At 41.0% G+C, this 20,915-nt stretch overlaps 1 pseudogene; it reads left to right on the forward strand.

Annotated features, from left to right (window-relative positions):
- The first annotated feature begins 2,241 nt into the window (after positions 1-2,241).
- LOC149251739 (E3 ubiquitin-protein ligase COP1 pseudogene) overlaps positions 2,242-20,915 on the forward strand; it is a 53,561-nt pseudogene continuing 34,887 nt past the window's right edge.

Here is a 20,915-nt window from a genome sequence, read left to right on the forward strand (position 1 = left end):
GGGTGGTGGATCATCCACCCAATCCAATTCTTCCTGAGACTGCAATATTCCTTGCTCACCATTTTCATGAAATTGCAATACGCTATCCTCCCTTTGAAGATTCGCTGCCGGACCTCTAAGCGACCCCGCCTTAACTGCTCGCTGTACATCCATCTTTTCCCCCTGCTCGGCATTGAATGCCTGGAGCTTGGGCCTCCCAACCTCATTACCTGACGGCGTATAGCCATTAATCCTTAGCGCTGGCACGGGGCGGCACATGCTGGGCATGTGTCTCGTCCATCTGTGACGTGCCCTCACCCGCATCCGGGAAAGGTAATCTTATAATGTTGACTGCATAGTAGATACAAGTTATGATTCTAAAAGCATGAAAATAATATTTTAACACTAACTATAATTAAGCAAAAACCATTGAAGAAACTAAACCATTGAACGACTGTGAAGGAATTTTAGTGCAAACGAAATAACGATATTTAATTGAGCTATAATGAAATGATGCAATAGTGAAGTAAGGAAACTAAGCTAGAATGAAATGACAATGCGATAACAGAAAGTGATGAAATGAAATAAACTAAACCTCGACTGTCTGCAGGGCCCCTCCGCATATAATAGGCGTAAATCATGCTTACATACGCATCGAATAATAGAAAGGTAACTTTAATTCAATAGGAGAACAAAGGTCTGTTTCACACAATTTCTTTAGAGATTAACTATTACTTCCATGTATCCTTTACAGAGGATACATATTTATATATAAAATGCGTGCTCAACAGTTTGAGACTTCTATGCCTACAGGTATTATAATCAATCCTTATTCAAATTTGAAACTTAAACAGTAAAGCATTATCTCGACGATTTTCTTTTAGAAAGAAAAGTGGAGAAACATGATGCATTAAGACATCTACTGCTACGTGTTTGACCCATTTCTTTGACCGTGCCACTATATGATTCCTTCAGTGAATTGGCTCGAGCAAATAGGAGGAGATCCATGAGATAATCGATCCTCAATCGTCCATGTTAGGGTCCCACCCTAACCCCCTTATTTATGTAATAGGATCGAGTCATAGTTATAGTTAAGTAAAGAGTCAATAAAGCCCATATTAATAATTGTAAGTGGTTAACCCGCATTTAATGATGGGACCACAGTTAGTTGCAAATGGGCCATGGTATTAGATAGATGGTATTAATAAGAACCATGGTATTGCCCCATGGTATTGCATGTATGAATCCTATATAAAGGATAGAGACTCCCTTCGAGGAGCATCGTGTCTTATTTTATAATCGAGCTCAACTCTATTGGAGGTTGCCCCCTCGAAGAGGCAAGTGAACTTTGCTTTTTGAATAATAAAATATTTGCTGTTATTGCTCATTATTCTATGTTTTGGGTATATTTCTTCGCATATTTGGTATTCTAGTATCATCTTGCAAGTTAAGAGCATAACAAGTGGTATCAGAGCGCTTTCCAGGGCTAGTGGGATCTCCAATTTTTAGCAATTTTTTTTTTGGCTAGAGACGTGTTCCGGTGTCTTTAAACCACGGGATCTATCGTTGAGCACATAAACCTGTGGATTTGGGGAGGCATGCATGCAGGAAATACAAGAGGTGGTCATGCTTGTTGGACTCCCTTGTAACCCCTGTGGGTACCCCTTCGAGTAGTAGCGCATTAGACAGAACTGCGCACGGACTGTCTTCCAAGTACCCACTGGGTATATCGGAAGCCCCCTAGCTCCCTTGATAACCTCGCCATAGATAAACCGTCAGCTGTCTTGCTGCTATAGTACACCGAGAACAACACTCGGAGAGATTACTCGCGCGTATGATAGGGTAGTCAGGTTGTATGGCTAAGGGTACGGTTGATCCTCCTTGGTTAGTGCCCTAAAAAATTGGGCCAAGTACTACTGTCAGACCCTTATGTATATTGTGATCTATAGCACCTGACACTCCTGGAGACCATAGTTCCTTGATCTATCTCTAGATCACACATAATCTTTGCCAGATTAGATCTCACAAGTGGGGTTTTTGTCGCCACAACAACAATCAGTTCCACAGTTCAGATCTATTAGATCAGCCATTCATATCTCTCAGATCCATCAGATCCGTAGTAGAAATCAATTCCGCCGTTCAGATCCATCAAATCCACCATTCAGATTTGAGTAGTTGTGTGGGTTCCTATACTTGGGCATGATTTTCGCAGGACTTTTGGCAGCATTGACATTTCTTGTGACTTAGCCCATAAGAATCAAGATGACGAGGTGAGCAAGGTGGTACCATTCAATTGTTAGTGCCAAAAAAAATTCGGGCGGTCCCAAATTTCAAGCACATCGCCTCGGTGCATGGTACAAACTAGAGCTCAAACAATGGTGAATGAGAGGATGGAAAGCCTTGAAACAACCTTGACAGCTGTAGTATCGCAGCTGAAGGAATTAAATGCAACACTCTCTAAGGGCAAGGCGGAGGCACACGAGGAGGCATATATTGGCACTAAACACAGTGAGGGTGAGTCTAGCCAGTCTCTTCACCTCTTTGGCACCCACTAATAATCCCATCCGCAACCACCCAAGCTGGACATGTATAAATTTGATGGCTCTCACCCAGTAGCATGGATAGCACAAATGGAGCAATATTTTAATCTGAATTACATCCTAGATAATGGCACTCAACTTAGTGTGGGTATCATGTACTTGGACAATGAAAGATGGCAATGGTGGCAATGGCATCAACGTTGCTATGGAAGGCCCTTGACTTGGGAGACATTCAAAAAATCTCTTATGGATCGCTTTGACCATGAATCTACCTTTTTGGGTCATCTCACTAAGCTCCGACAGACAGGAACAGTGGATGAATATATTACAACCTTTGAAGCCTTAGCTTTCTGCACTGGAGGTCTACAAGATGAGTTCTACACAAAATGTTTTGTGAGTGGTCTTAAAGAAGCCATACAAGCCCACGTCTGACTGCACCACCCTCCCTCATGGTTGTAAGCTTGCTGGATAGCTCGTGAAGTAGAACGTTCGTTAGCGGCCCAGTCCAATTGCCCAAATTTCACCGCCAAGGGTTGTCCCCCACAGGCTCACTGCACTACCCAAACACTCAAGGTTCAAAAGGTGTCACCTGCAGAAATGGCGGAAAGAAGAAAGCAAGGATTATGTTACTACTGTGATGAAAAATACTCCCCCGGGCATAAATACAAGGAGCCCAAATTATTTCAAATTGATGCTATTAATCACAGTTCATCGGAGGAAGCCCCACCACTTGAGGAACCAGAGGAGGAAGAAGAGGACAACCAGCAAGACAATGTACCTAAAGAACCAGTTATTTCGCTGCATGCTTTGGCAGGGATTTCTTCGCCTCAAACTCTCAAAATTAGAGGTTTTATTAAGCATCACCCAGAAGTAGTCTTGATTAATAGTGGAAGTACACGTAATTTTATCCATCAAAGAGTCGCGAAAGTAGTGCATTGTTTTGTACTAGCAGTTTCTAACTTCCAGGTCCAAATTGCTGATGGGGGCACAATGAAATGTGAAGGCCACTGTGAAAATGTCAAACTCCAAATGGGGGATTATCAGTTAAAGACCCACATGTTTTCCATACACATGGGAGGGTGCGACATTGTCCTAGGTGCTGAATGGCTTCGCACACTTGGCCCAATCACAATATATTTCCAGGAGTTATATATGAGCTTTAAGCAGAACAACCACACACATACCCTCCGCGGACTCTAGGTGGGAGCTCCCTCTATCATCAACTCACATCGGATGGAAATATTGTTAAAAAAGGGCCACCATGGAGTTATAGCTCAATTTAATGCCATCTAGGCCTTCGAACCTAATTCTCTTCAGATTCATCCTGAGATGCAACAGATCTTAAATAACCATCTTCCATTATTTGACAAGCCTCATGAGCTTCCACCCTCGAGAGGGGAACATGATCATAACATCACTTTGGTCCTAGGTGTTGTTGGGAAAAGTATCCAATACGGAATGACCCTATCCCACTCTAAGGGTGATAGTACCTCAGCAACAACCGAATGCAAAGCTATTTAAGATTACTTCTTTATGAGATGTAAGAGAGAGGAAGAAGAGATCCACTAACCGTTATCTTCCGCTAATGATTGATCCAATCTTCCCTCTTTGCTGCTTGCTCCCAGCTCCTTGCTCTTTCACTGGCCCAGCTACACAAAGATCCTGCAAAAGCACAAGAAAGGGAAACTACAAGAAGCATACATCCATAATTGATTCAAGGATTAGAATAAATCAAACATACAAGCATCAATACACCATTGAGACACATGCACATAGAAGAACCTCAAATACTTTATTAATGGAAGAAGTAAAGTTCTGAGAGTGTTACAACCATAATAGGTCCAATCCAGCAACACCTCCCAGCAGAAAGAAATCTCCTCTTCACCTCCTTCAAAGCAATCACCCAATAGTTCTATACTCAAACCAACAACACTTCCTTACTTGCACAAAATTCCAGCCTCCATAGACCTCATGAGAGAGCTCTATATATAGGAAATTTGGAGAGAGGATGAGTCAGCTTGAGGTTGGCATGAAGCTGACTAGTGTCCTCTCCCACTTCAGTCATACTTCAGTTCTTGAGTCCACTTGGAGTTTCTTGCTTCCACTTGGAGATCTAGATCCTCTTACTCATCACAAGGCGAATTCCCTGATCCAAGTGTCATTTTGGAAGCTTCCTGGGCATTTGACACCTTGCAGAATGACTGTGCCACTTGGCCAATCTCGCCCAGCGCAGGTAGCCTTCATTGCTTTTGACATTCAGCGCAGGTACAGAGTGGAGCAGTTGACATTCAGCGCAGATGCTCAGTGGAGCAGCTGACATGATCCAGAAATAGCTTGTTTTTGAGTGTTTTCAGGTGGAGAACTGATTTTCAGTGCTGTGGTTTGCTGACCTTGTTCCTCTAGGGGTAGGAACAACATGTTTAGGGACTTTGGATCCCTTAGATTATCGACATTTCATGCTTCATGCTGTTAGGCACAAAAATGTCTATAACAGTTGCCCCCTAAAGTATGAGGTCGTTTATCGGGTGAAATGCTTTATCAGGAGGATCCGAAGTTCATTCAATCGCTGAGAGGTGCCCTGTAATAAAATACAATACAATACATTATTTTTCATTCTGCTTTCATGATCTAGCTGAGGCGGGCATTCCCATGCTCAACTTTATAAATTCATTTTGGTACATAGAACAGACGATCGTCTGATGGTAGACTGATAATTCTCTGCTGAAATTATCATCCTTTGAGTAGGATGATCATCTGCTGCAATGATGTACATAACAAATGTCTTCATATCCTGAATATATATCGCAGCCCGGATGGATGAAACTAGATCCGGGGTCTTCAAACTCGTTCGATCTTCACTCTAAGTACAAGTCGATCCATGTGAGAATTGCGCTGAAGTCGAACATGGAAAGACATCGCTTGATTACCGGTCAATAATGTAAACCGTTAACAAGCGTGAGAGGAATCACCAATAATGACAATTACCCTCAAGGTACTGCAGTACAATTCACGTGGTGTGAATAAAGGACTTGGCGTCGAACACCACGCAAAATCTTCTGGTCGAAGGTCATTGATGTATACCTGTCGCCGGAAGTGAGAAACTTGCCATTGAGGCATGCAAGCTTCAAAGTACTGAGGGGGTTTGTTCCTAGATCAACTTCTTGGATAATGAGCTGAAGTCGACAAGAAGCGATCCGTCAAAGGAGGGCCTTAATGAATCCGACATCAATGACACGGAATGGAGCTAATGATTTTAGTGGAGGTGAAAACAATATGTGAGATATGATTCAGGGTGGCGATCATGGGTGGATGAAGGATAATGTATGGCAGTGGATGGGACACGGTTGACTCTTTCTGAACAACATCTCTTGAACATATAACGACACTGATGTGATGGATCGGTAGCATTACCCCAAATGTGGATGGTTTGGCGAGGACCATGGTGATGAGACCGGTGAATGAAACAACCCAACCCGATGTGATACGGAGGACAAAGTGTCATGTTCAAGAGCGACTTGCTACCATTAAAGCTTTGAGGTTCTCCCAATTTTTCCCCAGTCATTTCTGACCAGTACCTCTTTATTTTTGTCAAGCTTGAGGAGGATAACATATGCTTGTTCTATAACCTGCCCTTCGGGCAAGCCCATCGCTATGTTTTAACGAGCCTAGCGATAGGGAAACTCGTTCTCGTCTAAAGACAAGTTTGTCGCTATTTAATCATTTTAACGAGTCTAACGACAAGGAAAACTTGGTCCTTTTCATTTTTAGAGAGTCTGAAAAGGTACATAAAGTTAACTCCAAAATTCCTTTTTCGTCATCTAATCCCTTAAGTCCGAAAAAGTATAAAACAATACAGAAGGGATGAGTTTTCGATAGTTTTAACGAGCCGAACAAAACAAGCGCTCGATCTTTTTGTGCAATAATCCCTCAGGTCCAAAAAGATTAAAATCTAGAGGAGGGATAGCTCTTCCGGTCATTTAACGAGCTGGAAGGCCAAAACTCGGGAATCTTTTCATATTTTATGAGTCAGTTGAAAAGAGCTTAAAGAAGACTCGTCTTTCGAGGAACGAGTGATGAACAGGGATAGCAGCAGATTCCAGGTACAGGTTGGAATTTTCCAATCACGGCAGTGTCACAAGGATGGCTAGGTGAGATCACTCTTCGCAGCTGTTCCTCAAAATGGGTAAACAATCATATGGAGGTGAACGATTGGCCAAATGAAAGTGGAGGTGGCAGGTGCAAAACACGACCAAGGCTTTTATGGTTGATCAGGTTACATACTTAATGGTTATTTACCGGTACTGGGTTCATTTTTTAAAGAGCTTGAATGCTCCAAAACACTGCTCATTCTTATGTTTATTTTTTAACGAGCATGAACTATGTGCTAAAACTGCTCGGATCTTCGCTTTTCTATTTTTTAACGAGCATAAATTCCGCGGTAAAACTGCTCGATAATACCAGTCATAAGATAAGAAATGTCTCCTGTGAGATAGCTATTTTTTATGGAGCTTTATCTCACGAAGCTATGCTCCTAATTTGGCAAATTTTGACCTTTGCCCCACATCCTTTCTTTATGCAAGTTAGGAAACGACTAATCCAAAAAACAGATAAATAACCGCTCTTGGCTTGCACTCCAAAAGGTTTGCATGCCCCCAGGTATAAAATACAATTTCAAGGCTGCCCCTCCTCTCCCCCACCTCTGTTTTTCTTTGGGTGTTCACAGCTACTTGTCATCTTGCCAGTCTAATGTTAACGATACTTGTCTTCTCGTTATTTTTAACAGGTCTTACGCGGTACTTGTCTTCCCGTCGGCCCAACTTTTGACAGCTCTTTTGCAAGATCGCAAGAGAACAGCTACTTGCGACAAGAGAGCAACTACTTGCGACAAGAGAAGAACACTACTCAAAGACAAAACATTAATGTTATTGAGGGAGGCTTGCCTCTTTCTGGTTACCCAAAGATTGTTTTGTTAACACCATCAAACGAAAACATCTCCTCGGCACTGTCTACCGAAGTGGACAATGGTGAATGACCTTTGTCAAACAAGTAACCTTAACAAAAGAATCCTGTTCCAGAACAACCCCTCTTCCTTCCACGGACGGGGTACGGACTAGTCATATTCTTTCGCAGAAATTCTACCTTATACCCAAGGTTTCCTCTGCCCAAAGCAGACCAGGATGCATGCCCCCTGGGTTCCAGTCCCATCTTTCCGAATCACTCGCACTCATCGGGAAGGAGGACTGGGGGTGGAGACATTTCTTGAGTGAATAGACCATTCAGGGTTGGTATGTGACTATTTGCGATGCGTGATCCCGGAAATGAAAGTTGGTCTACGAGCTTGACCATTCTTCCTTCGTGTGGAAAACACATTACTCTAAAGAGTGAGGAGACTTAGCTCCCATGCAATATATATAGTCTCGTCCAAGGAGTAGGTTATAATCCAAGGGTCCTTGAACAACCATCACGTTCATTTGAACGGTCTTCCCTTTCAATGTAACAGGCACATTGGGGAGGATCCCTAATGGTCGACTGGTTCCTTTATCAAAACCCGAGAGATTTCTTATCTCAGGTAAAAGCTCCGGGGAACCCAATGCTTTCCAAGCAATAGAGGAAAGGATACTCACAGATGCCCCTTCATCAATGATAGTTCCAACCATTACCATTCTATAAATTTGGACAATGATTCTGAATGGTATACTGGCTGGTAACCGGGGTCTGCCTAGTTGGTTCCAATCAAAGGACACAACCAGGTTGCTTGGCGGTGGGACCGAATACACAGCCGGATATGACCCTGACGATGTTCCTTCCTGCGATAAAGGAATGGGCGCATTGCCCTGATGCTCATCAGAGTCGGTGTTGATGAAAAGAATCTGGATGGTGTCATCCTTATTCTCTTCAGTGGGGGTGTCATTTGAAGATGAATCTTCATTGACGGTGTCATTTGAGGATGAAACCTTTGAAGGAAGAACCGGGTCAACTGCCGTATCGACCTTTAGACTTTCGCCTGGTCTGGATTCAGTAGGTTCATTTTCAATGACTGACGCTTCAGTTGACCACTTGAGCGGGCCAGCTGTATTTTCATCCAACGAAGGACTTGGCACGAGTTTTTTGTATCCAGGAGGAAGTCTTAACGGTGAAACCGGTCGATCTTCCAAAACTCTCTTCGCTTCGTCTAAGAAGGGACAACGGTGGATGGCGTGATCGCCTTCACACAGTCTGCAGGGGGATCTTGCTCCCCCTCTTTGTCTTGAACCTTCACTTTCGCTGGTTGACGGTAAGCATTCAACATGGCTATCAGAGGTTGATGCTCCCGAATTGTGCAAACAAGGGGACCAATCCCTTAGTATCCGGGGAATACAGGGACAATCTCTATGGAAGTGGTCTCCTCTACATATGACGCATGGCGATTTAGGCCCGGTCTGTGCTGTGTGTGGATTTTTGTCAGATGTCTTTTGCTTGCCCCCAGTCACCTTAGGCTCCTTCTTCTTCTTCTCTCTTCTTCTTCTTTCTTCTCCATGGGAGCTTGGCTTTTGCCGGCTCTACCTTGCGAAGATGAAGGATTGGAGGAAGAGTTATAGGAAGTAGAAGGCTGGTGGGCAGCTCTAGACTCATCTAACTGTTGACTCGACTGTTCAGGAACCATGGTGTTCTGAACTACATTGGTTGAGAATAGCCAAATCGGCAGGCCAATTGTCAGTCCTGGAAGCGACAATGTGGCCATGTGGGGCGCACCATCTTCTCCCCAAGAGGAGAAAGGACTAGGATTTCCATCATGTGGAATTCCTTGGTTGGGGCGTTCCATGTTCTCAACCTACAGATCAACGCAGGAATAGGAGGTGACTATGTTCCGTTTAAAATAAATTTTATAACGACGCTTTAGACACAACTTGCTTTTTCACTTTTTAAGAGTCGAGAAAAAGCTAAAGATGACTCTAGTCTCCTTCGATGTTTTAACGAGCCCGAAGTGACAAATGCTCGGATGGACTTTTTCAGTTATAGAGTTTGAAAAAGGCCAAAAGAAACTGCTCTGGAGTTCTAGGCAGAGGGTGTGCCAAACTTTTCGCAAAACCACAGAATACGTTTTACGGTACGAGTGGTCGATCTTCGTGAATGCTGTGTTCACTGCATTGCGATCAGTAGGGCGGCTAACACGGTTTCCTATGGATAAAGGCTTTGTTCCTATAGGGGTCTCCTAATATATACGCGACGGTACGTGGGAGCACAAGTCCGTATTGATACTTATCGCTTCACCGTGGAGGAATCACCCAACCACTCAACGCTAAGATATCACGTTTAACGACGCCGGAACACGTCTCTAGCTTAGACCTCTATGTGTTTGCGTTATGTTTCAATGCGTTGTTATGTAAATTCAATTTATTTTAAGGTTGATCTTGTTTAGTAGTTTGCCTTTATGGATCACCACAAGATGTATAGTAACACTCCTAAATGCAGTCTAAGATGATAAGCAAGCTTTTCAATCTTTCAACTTTGAAAATCTTAACTACTGAGGGAAAAGAAAGACAACATCTTTTCACACAGATAATAGAGCACACACTAATGCAATTTTCCCTAAATCAACATGCAAACTGTCATAATGCACATGCACAATGCAGATATTTCTTTTCTCTTTCTTAATGTTTGTGCGACACAAAAAGAAAGCTGTTGTATAACTTTGAATTCAATTTCAAGTGAAAGCAAACAAGCTTGTCCAAAATCAAAAGACACCTTAAGATTTACTTGTTTCGACACTAGAAATGTATGAATTCAAACCATATGATGAAAGCAAAAGCTCAATCAGCTATGAACAGCAAACAAACTAACTCTTAAGATCAAAACGACACTTTATCACAGGTCTAGATCTAAGAGGCCACAGCAAGACTAGTTCACTTTCGTTATGGGAAACTGCAAATGATATAAGAAATACACAAAGAACAAATACAGTTTCTTTATAGAACCGAGGTGGAATAATGGCAAGGAAAGTTGGTTTCAGATAGGTACATTGACTGGTAACAGGCTGCAAAACAAGAGTGAAAACAGGGCAAGAAACAGCAGGAAACCCCAGTAGCACAAGGCAAGACTGGTTCAGCGCAGGTGGTACACTGTCAGTTTGACATTCAGCGCAGGTAGCCCCTTCGGGAACTGCGCTGAAATGCAGACAGCCTTCACACAGCCTGCACTGAAGAACGAAACTTTCGTTTCTCTTGGTTTCCGGGTCACAGATTGCTAAAAAATTCACAGTTTTTGGCCAAATCAGAAGCTATCAGTCAAGTACACATTAAGGGATGAAAAGGAGGATGAAAAGCTATCACTAAGAGCTATTTAGAGTCCTTGTGGATCAGCTCTTCAAATCATAAACTTGCCCAGAAACTAAGCTAGAGTAGCTGCCCTCTACTCTGCATTTGAAAGATCCAAATGCAGTTCGATTTGGTACTCCCTTTGTTTATGAAATGAATAGCAAAAACACAAACAACCAACAAGATACGATCCCCAGCGGAGTCGCCAATTTGTTGTTGGGAAAAGTATCCAATACGGAATGACCCTATCCCACTCTAAGGGTGATAGTACCTCAGCAACAACCGAATGCAAAGCTATTCAAGATTACTTCTTTATGAGATGTAAGAGAGAGGAAGAAGAGATCCACTAACCGTTATCTTCCGCTAATGATTGATCCAATCTTCCCTCTTTGCTGCTTGCTCCCAGCTCCTTGCTCTTTCACTGGCCCAGCTACACAAAGATCCTGCAAAAGCACAAGAAAGGGAAACTACAAGAAGCATACATCCATAATTGATTCAAGGATTAGAATAAATCAAACATACAAGCATCAATACACCATTGAGACACATGCACATAGAAGAACCTCAAATACTTTATTAATGGAAGAAGTAAAGTTCTGAGAGTGTTACAACCATAATAGGTCCAATCCAGCAACACCTCCCAGCAGAAAGAAATCTCCTATTCACCTCCTTCAAAGCAATCACCCAATAGTTCTATACTCAAACCAACAGCACTTCCTTGCACAAAATTCCAGCCTCCATAGACCTCATGAGAGAGCTCTATATATAGGAGATTTGGAGAAAGGATGAGTCAGCTTGAGGTTGGCATGAAGCTGACTAGTGTCCTCTCCCACTTCAATCATACTTCAGTTCTTGAGTCCACTTGGAGTTTCTTGCTTCCACTTGGAGATCTAGATCCTCTTACTCATCACAAGGCGAATTCCCTGATCCAAGTGTCATTTTGGAAGCTTCCTGGGCATTTGACACCTTGCAGAATGACTGTGCCACTTGGCCAATCTCTCCCAGCGCAGGTAGCCTTCATTGCTTTTGACATTCAGCGCAGGTACAGAGTGGAGCAGTTGACATTCAGCGCAGATGCTCAGTGGAGCAGCTGACATGATCCAGAAATAGCTTGTTTTTGAGTGTTTTCAGGTGGAGAACTGATTTTCAGTGCTGTGGTTTGCTGACCTTGTTCCTCTAGGGGTAGGAACAACATGTTTAGGGACTTTGGATCCCTTAGATTATCGACATTTCATGCTTCATGCTGTTAGGCACAAAAATGTCTATAACACTAGGGGTCCAACCACCAAATGTGTGCCCATATAGATATCTGTTCACCCAAAAGAATGAAATAGAAAAAATAATCAAGGAACTTTTGGAAGCAGGCGTCATTCGTCCCAGCATTAGTCCTTATTCATCACTGGTGGTCATGGTGCTCAAGAAATATGGGGAATGGCGTATATGTCCAGACTTCAAGGCCATTAATAAGTTGACAGTCAATAGATTAATTTTCCCATCCTGGTTGTCGATGATTTGCTGGATGAACTAAATGGGGCTCAATTCTTCACTAATCTTGATCTTCGCTCAGGCTACCACCAAATTCGCATGAAAGGAGTCGACATTACAAAGACTGCTTTCCAAACTCATGAAGGCCATTATGAGTTCCTGGTCATGCCATTCGATCTTTGTAATGCCCCATCCACTTTTCAGAGCCTTATGAACCACCTGCTCAAACCATATCTCTAAATTTTTTTCCTTGTTTTCTTTGATGACATCCTCATCTATAGTCGCACTTGGGCGCACATCTTCCGCATGTAGATCTGCTCTTGCAATTGCTCCGCGAGCATAAATTATTTGTCAATATGTCCAAGTTTTCTTTTGGCGTGGAAGAAGTTGAGTATTTGGGCCACATTGTGGGGCGTGAAGGTGTCAGGGTGGACCCCAAAAAGATCCAGGCAATGCAAGATTGGCCTCAACCTAAGACCTTGAAGATCCTGAGAGGATTTTTGGGTCTCACAGGCTACTATCGCAAATTTGTCCGCAATTATGGTCACATTGCGAGGCCCCTCACTCAACTCCTCAAGAAAAATTCATTCCTCTGGAATGATGAAGCACAACATGCCTTTACAGCTCTCAAAAACGCCATGTGTTCCACCCCAGTCTTAGCACTACCCGACTTCACCAAATATTTTGTCATTGAATGTGATGCTTCAGGTACGGGTATTAGGGTGGTCTTAATGCAGGAAGGTCGGCCCTTGGCCTTCACAAGCCATCAACTAAGTGGGAAGAATCTGGGACAATCTACCTATGAGAAGAAGATGATGGCCATCTTACATGCAGTAGATACCTAGCGAGCATACTTATTGGGGCAGCGTTTCCAAATCCGCACAGACCATCAAAACCTTAAATATTTTTTGGAGCAATGCCTATCCTCACCACAAAAAAATAGATGGCTCACCAAAATGCTGGGATATGATTATGAGATAATTTACAAGAAAGGGCGCAAAAATATTGTAGCAGATGCATTATCCCACCAATTTGAGGAGGAAAGTACCCTGCTCGCAATTTCCCTTCCCATTCCAGAATGGATTGAAGAGGATTGCAAGGAATGGTTTTCACATCCCCGGCTCTCCCAACTCATTACTCAATTGCAGGCGGATCCAAATTCCACAGAGGGCTACTCGTGGCAGGATGAGATTCTTCGCTACAAGGATAGAGTCGTAATATCACCAACATCCACCCTCAAAAGATGCATTTTGGCAGAGTTTCCCTCATCTCCCACTGTAGGACATTCAAGCTTTCAGAAGACGTATGTTCACACTCGAAGATCATTTTTTTGGACAGGCATGTAAAAGGACATTCTTACTTTTGTAGCTGAATGCGACATCTGTCAGTGCCACAAAGGAGAAACAGTCAAAGCACTAGGCACATTACAACCATTGCCCATCCCGACATCAATATGGATGGAGGTTTCTATGGATTTCATTACAGGTCTTCCAAAGTCAGGGAACAAGTCAGTCATCATGGTGGTTGTGGACAGACTTTCTAAGTATGCTAATTTTTGTGCCCTACCCCACCCTTTTACACTGACTTTGGTCGCTCAATCTTTCATGGATCAAATCTTCAAATTGCATGGCATGCCCACTTCCATTATGTCTGATCGTGAGACGGTCTTCACCAGTAACTTTTGGCAGGAACTCTTCCTGCTACAAGGTACCCAACTACTACTCAGTACTTCCTATCATCCACAAACTGATGGTCAAACTGAAGTAGTCAACAAATTTTTAGAAACCTACCTTAGGTGTTTCACTTCAGAAAAGCAGCATCTCTGGGTAGAGTGGTTACCTCTAGCTGAATGGTGGTATAACACCAACTATCATGCCACCACCAAAATGACTCCATATGAAGCAGTTTATGGTCAACTCCCTCCTTCCCCTACTTCTTATATCAAGGGGTGCTCAAAGGTACACGCAGTGGATCAACTCCTACAGAACCGCACAACCATGCTGGCCCATCTTAGAGAGAATCTTCATCAAACTCAAAACCACATGAAGCAACAGGTAGATCAACATCACTCAGAACGCCAATTTCAAGAAGGGGATCAGGTATTTTTGAGGCTGCAACCATATAAGCAAACATCACTCAAAGACAAGGGTTGTCAGAAACTGTCTCCAAAATTCTATGGACTGTATCAAGTACTTCAGCGCATTGGAGAAGTTGCCTACAAGCTAGCTTTGCCACCCACTGCAAAAATCCATCCAGTTTTCCATGTCTCATGCCTCAAGAAAGTGATTGGGAACAATTGCAGAATTCAAACCAGTCTAATTGAACTGGATGAAGCAGGGTCAATCTGGCTCCAACTTAAATAGGTCCTGGACACACAAGAATGGCACCTGAGTGGCCGCATGATCAAGGAAGTCCTCGTTAAGTGGAAAGACACCTCTCTAGAAGATGCAACCTGGGAACCAGCCACTATTCTTTAGTAGTTTCTACAGCTTTAGCCTTGAGAACAAGGCTATTCTTATGGGGGAGGGCATGTTAGGGTCCCACCCTAACCCACTTATTTATGTAATAGGATCGAGTCATAGTTATAGTTAAGTAAAGAGTCAATAAAGCCCATATTAATAATTGTAAGTGGTTAACCCGCATTTAATGACGGGACCACAGTTAGTTGCAAATGGGCCATGGTATTAGATAGATGGTATTAATAAGAACCATGGTATTGCCCCATGGTATTGCATGTATGAATCCTATATAAAGGATAGAGACTCCCTTCGAGGAGCATCGTGTCTTATTTTGTAATCGATCTCACTCTATTGGAGGTTGCCCCCTCGAAGAGGCAAGTGAAATTTGCTTTTTGAATAATAAAATATTTGCTGTTATTGCTCATTGTTCTATGTTCTGGGTATATTTCTTCGCATATTTGGTATTCTGGTATCGTCTTGCAGGTTAAGAGCATAATAGTGCCACTATATGATTCCTTCAGTGAATTGGCTCGAGCAAATAGGAGGAGATCCATGAGGGAATCGATCCTCAATCGTCCATGTGCTTCTTTTCTTCATTGGCACACTAGAACCACGCAAACAATGGAGATAGCTGCATATTTGTAAAATAGTTGTAGAATCATGTTAATTCTGTAGCTAATGTAATCTTTAACCTAATAATAAGGCACATTAACGAATATCAAAAATAAGACATATAAGATTTTTTACCTTATCAAAATCTATGATTTTACTGCTTTTATTGAGTTGATAGCGATGATGAAAAGAGGAAAATGGAGGAAAAAGGGTGTCAAAGAAAAACAATAATGGAACACTCAACATAGATTTGTAGTAGTTTGGAATTTTGTATCAACATTCCCATTGTCATTTGTAGTAGCAATCACCTTTCCTCAGTTGTTTGGGGACATACAACTCCTCAGGCATGGGGGAGAAGGGGACCTTTATTCATCCTTCATCACTTCGATTCATCATTCAGCCTTCTTCAACAGATCAGACCAACAATCACATCAGCTTCATCAAGTTCATCCTCCACTTTATCTTGCAGCACCAAGCACATCAACGACAAAGGTAAAAATTGAGGTAAATTTGGCTTAATATTATCTAATTCATTATAAGGTTAAATAAAATTAATGATTCACCACTTCTCATTCCATACATATCATCTTTCATAAACCATTATTCTTTTGTTTTCCTTCCATTCATTACTCATAACAAAAATACTTATACTCAAATTACAAGACCATGTTAAAAGCAAATCCTTATGGTGTATTAATAAAAGCAGTCTCTATAGTGTCTCATCCTCCTATGATAACAAGCATTCTAATTGGAGGTTGACGTCATTACTTCCATGAAATGATAAAGGAAATCACCTATAAACATTGGCCTTGCGATGATAGAGTATGCAAGTACCCGTCCACATACTTACCCTCTCCATCACCACCTCATTTAATCCATCACCTCTTCCTCATCCATCCCTTTCTTGTCCTTAATTTTCATTGCTCAATAAATTAGTATGATATGTTAAATGCAAGTAGTGTTGCCCCACAAGAACCAACCCCTTCAAATACTCAAGTAGTGTTGCTCCACAAGAACCAACACTTATCAATATTCAAGCAATGTTGTCCAAAGAACCAATATCTACAAAACAATTTCAATAATTAAATGAGCAAGGGATTTATTTGCATGAGGACATGTAAATCCACATGCATGGGGGGATGTTAGGCCTTGAATATGCCAATTTTTCCATCACACAGTACCACTATTTCATAACCTAAATTCCGACATTTTTAACTCATTTCATACCGTAATTCCACAACTTGCCATAAATTCACGTCAGTTTGTGGTTAATTATCATCATTTTTATTGATTTTTCAATGATTAGAGATGATTTTGTCATGATTTGCTAATGACGGTTTTTGCTAAGTTCATTTGTCACAAGGTTCCATTGTCAAAATTCTTCATGAGTCAATTAAACTAAGTTGCTACAAGTTAAAATCTCAATTTGTGATCAAATGGGAAAGAATATCGAGATTACGAGACTTGGAGCTTGTTCAAAGTACCCTCATTCATGTAACCCAAAAACCGTTTGTCAAAATTCATCACCAACAATAAGTTATGTTCAAAACAATTTTAAGTACAGAATAAGTGCATGCATAAGTACATAATCGCTGAACGGTTTCGGTTCTGAACGGTTCTAGGTCCACGTGGAGGACCATGATTTGATGAATTTATTTATGCTAAACATGGAAATGGTTCCTCCATCCATGCAATGATCAGGATGAATCTAACCATCACCCATTCGAAGGCTCTCCAAAAGATTTCATGCAACCTCCTTTAGCATGCTTTTGTATTTTCTTTTGATAGTCAAATAGTTATGCTTTGTTTTCATCGACAGATCTATATAAAATATGATGCTCTAAATGTAGCTAGGAGATGTGGGAGTAAAGGTAGCAATCAAAAGGATTGTATGTAATCTTGTTTATGTTATGAATACAATGGAAGCTTTGTTGAAGTTTGTTTAAATGCATGATTGCTGAACCATAACACATAACTCTGATTCTGCATTCAATCGGTTGTAAGTATTAATGGATTTTCTTTGATTTTTAAACGAGTATTGCATTAGTTTAAACTTGCTTCGGGAGTGGCAAGGGCTCACCACTGCATGGAAGCAAGTTTTGTAAAACATCATAGGATATATTTAGGTGTAGGAATTTTTCTTTGAAAGCATTTTTTAATTAGATCTCATAATTATGATTCTGTACCCAAGAAGTTTTAATTTGTTTTCTTGAAATTAAATAAATACTTCATCTTCAACTCATTTCAAACTAACGAATTGTCTTGATAAATTATTGTATTGCATAAATAACCCCTTTGTTACAGGTTTACAGTTGGAATACTCAAAGGTGCTTCTTAATTGGATAAAGAAGAGATCGATAACTCTATTTCTTTTAAATATGAATTGAAATTGATTCCGTACCTTACTTATTCACTATAATTTCTTGTAACATTGTGTTATGGCAATCAAGTATTTGAAAGAAATGAAGTGAGACCATTAAATTATTGTTTGGAGTTGTAGTTTAGTTTTGAAATTCATTATAATTGTAATTAGTTATTGGTAGAAGCATTAGTCAATGTGCTTATGTTTTAATGATTTCTTGAGTTTGATTAAAGTAATCTAAGGATAAATAGTTTCTTATTTTTCCATCGTTTAGATATGAAAGCATTCCAATTAGACTCTTGGTTTACTTAGTTTCCTTTCAAGCAATTGCAGAGTGATGATAGAGCTTAGTTTGAATGCTTATTTGATTTGTTTTATGCATCTCGAGAATTAGATTAGTTGAAGTCTTGTTTGTCCATTGCCTTAGTTTAAGATCGTTTGAATGAGAGTGAATTTTATTGGAATTAAGATTTAGCATAATTTTGGTATCATTTTAAATTAATCTTGATTGATTTAAGATTCATGTTATTATATTAAATAGATCTTATTATTTAGAGTGAGATTTCCATTTAGAATAAAATCGTTTGAATGATAATTTGTGTCGCTTGGGTTATGATTAATATTACTTAAATGTTGATTAGAGTTAATTTCTTTTGAAAAATGATTAGAATTGCTTGAACAATGATTGGTATTGCTTGAGCATGTTTTTATCAATGGATTAGTTTCAAATTAGGAAAAAGAATTCTGTACTTAATTTAGGAATAGATTTCAGATTTCATGATGTTAGTTTAGATTAGACACTTTGATCCTGCATTACATGTGCTTGTACCTCGAAGCTTATGAGTCCCAGATTGATAATTTAATGTTGGAATTATAACACATAAATTTCCCTAACAATGATCACCTATGACGGTGTCATATATATAATAAATGTAAAGCTAATCGCTAGTTGTTATGAAACCAACTGTTATCGGGAAAACTAGTGTCCATTCAGAGTTGCTAGTCCCACTAAGACGGGTAGCTATCTTAGAAACAAACAGATTAAAGTTACTTGTATTTTCCTTTATGAGAGATAGATGAGAGAGAAACAGAGAGTACTAACCTTAGTCTTTCGCTAGTCTCCTTGCTTGTTTCCTATCTCCTTTGATAGAGCTTTCGCCACTCCTTTCTCACTTATCCCGCTTCAAAGAACACCTATAGAGTCAAGGCAGCAAAATACCATCAAAGCATAGAGATTTATAACCATAAATAATTTAGGATCAGATGTACATTAACCATATAAATGCATACATAAACAAGATTCAGAGATATACAAACATATGGAGGAAAACTCAAATAGATTTATTGATAGAAGTAGTAGAAGAGAGGATTACAACCAGGCTGTCTGATCTAGCATCATCCTCCCAGCATGAAATCCCTCTTCACCTCATACAAAGCAAGATCACCCAACAATGTCTTCAAAGAGAAACCAACAACACTTGCAAATTACAAAATTCCAGCCTTCGGATCTCTTGGATGAGGGATCCATATATAGATGTTTACAGGAGAGTGAGTCAGCTTTTGGGATTTTGATTAGTGTCATTTCACTGATAGTTCTTGGTTCCACTTGGAGATTTCAAATCTCTTACTCATCCTTGGGCGAATTCAGAGAGGCAAGTTTCATATGAGCAGTTTCTAGAAGATTCTCTGGGTTTCCACCTAGCAAATTGCTTCTACCATTTGTCTGCTCTCACTCATCGCACCCTACAGAAGGGCTTTCCAGTATGCATCACACCCCCCATGTGTAATAGGTGAGATCCATCGCACCCTATGCATGGAGCAGTCTGTATGGTCCTGTTTTGACCAGTTCTGAGTAGTTTTTCATGGAGAACTTATGGGAGATGATGTAATTAGCTGACCTTGTTCCGTTAGGGTATGAAACAACACTTTTAGGGGCTCAGGATCCCTTGGTTTATGGACATATGTGATTGGGGTTCCAGTGCCCAAATATGTCTATACAGTTGCCCCCAAAAGCATGAGGTCGTAAATCTTTTTGATGTCGGGTGAAATGCTTTATAATGAGGATCCGAGGTTTTTCGAATTGGAAGGTGACCTGTAATAAGATACAATACAATACATTATCTTCATAATATTTTCATGATCTAGCTGAAGCGAGCATTCCCATGCTCAGCTTTATAAATTTATACTCGTGTACATAAGACAAACAATCGTCTGTGTGGTAGTCTGATGATTCTGGTAGAGTCATCATCCTTTAGTTTGGATGATTATCTATGCAGCTGTGATGTACATTTGATGTCTTTATTTTCCTGAATATATCGCAGCCTGGATGTATGAAACTAGATCCGAGGTCTTCAAACTCATTCAATCTTTGCTCGAAGTACAAGTCGATCCATGTGAAAAGATGTCCCGATGTCGAACATGGAAAGACATCGCCTGATTACCAGCCAATGATGTAAGCTATTAACAGGTGTGAGAGGAATCACCAATAATGATGATGACCCTCAAGGTACTGCAGTACAATTCACATGGTGTGAATACATGAGTTGATGTCGAAAACCACGTAAAATCTTTCGGTCGAAGGCCATTGATGTAAACCTGTCGCCGAAAGTGAGAAACTTGCCATTGAGGCATGCAAGCTTCAAAGTGCTGAAAGGGTTGTCCCTAAGTCAACTTCTTGGATAATAAGCTGATGTCGACAAGAAGTGACTCGTCGTAGGAGGGCCTTAATGAATCCCACATCTACGACATGGAACGGATAAAATGATTTTGTGGAGGTGAAAACGGTATGATGATACAAGGTTCAGGGTGGCGGTCATGAAAAATGGAGAGTGAATGTATTGCAGCAGATGAGACGTTGGCTAGGTTGGTGAATTCTTTGAGCGAATTCTCTTGAACATACCGACGACACTGAAATGGATTGGTAGCATTAACCCCAAGGTGGATGGTACGGTGGACCAATGGTGATATGACCGGTGAACGGAATAACCCAACCCGACTCAATCATGGTGACGGAGTGAGAGTGTCATGTTCAAGAGCAACCTGCTACCAATGAAGCTATTCAAGTTTTCTTCCCTTTTTCCCCAGTCACTGCTAACCAGTACCTCTTTATTTTTGTCAAGATTGAGGAGGATAACATATGCTTGTTCTATAATTTTCCCTTCGGGAAAATCTGTCGCTATGTTTT

The sequence above is a fragment of the Pinus tabuliformis genome, chromosome 7, assembly GCF_031772625.1.
Source record: "Pinus tabuliformis cultivar Carrire ecotype Pingquan chromosome 7, CPIR1, whole genome shotgun sequence".
Lineage (NCBI taxonomy): Eukaryota > Viridiplantae > Streptophyta > Pinopsida > Pinales > Pinaceae > Pinus > Pinus tabuliformis.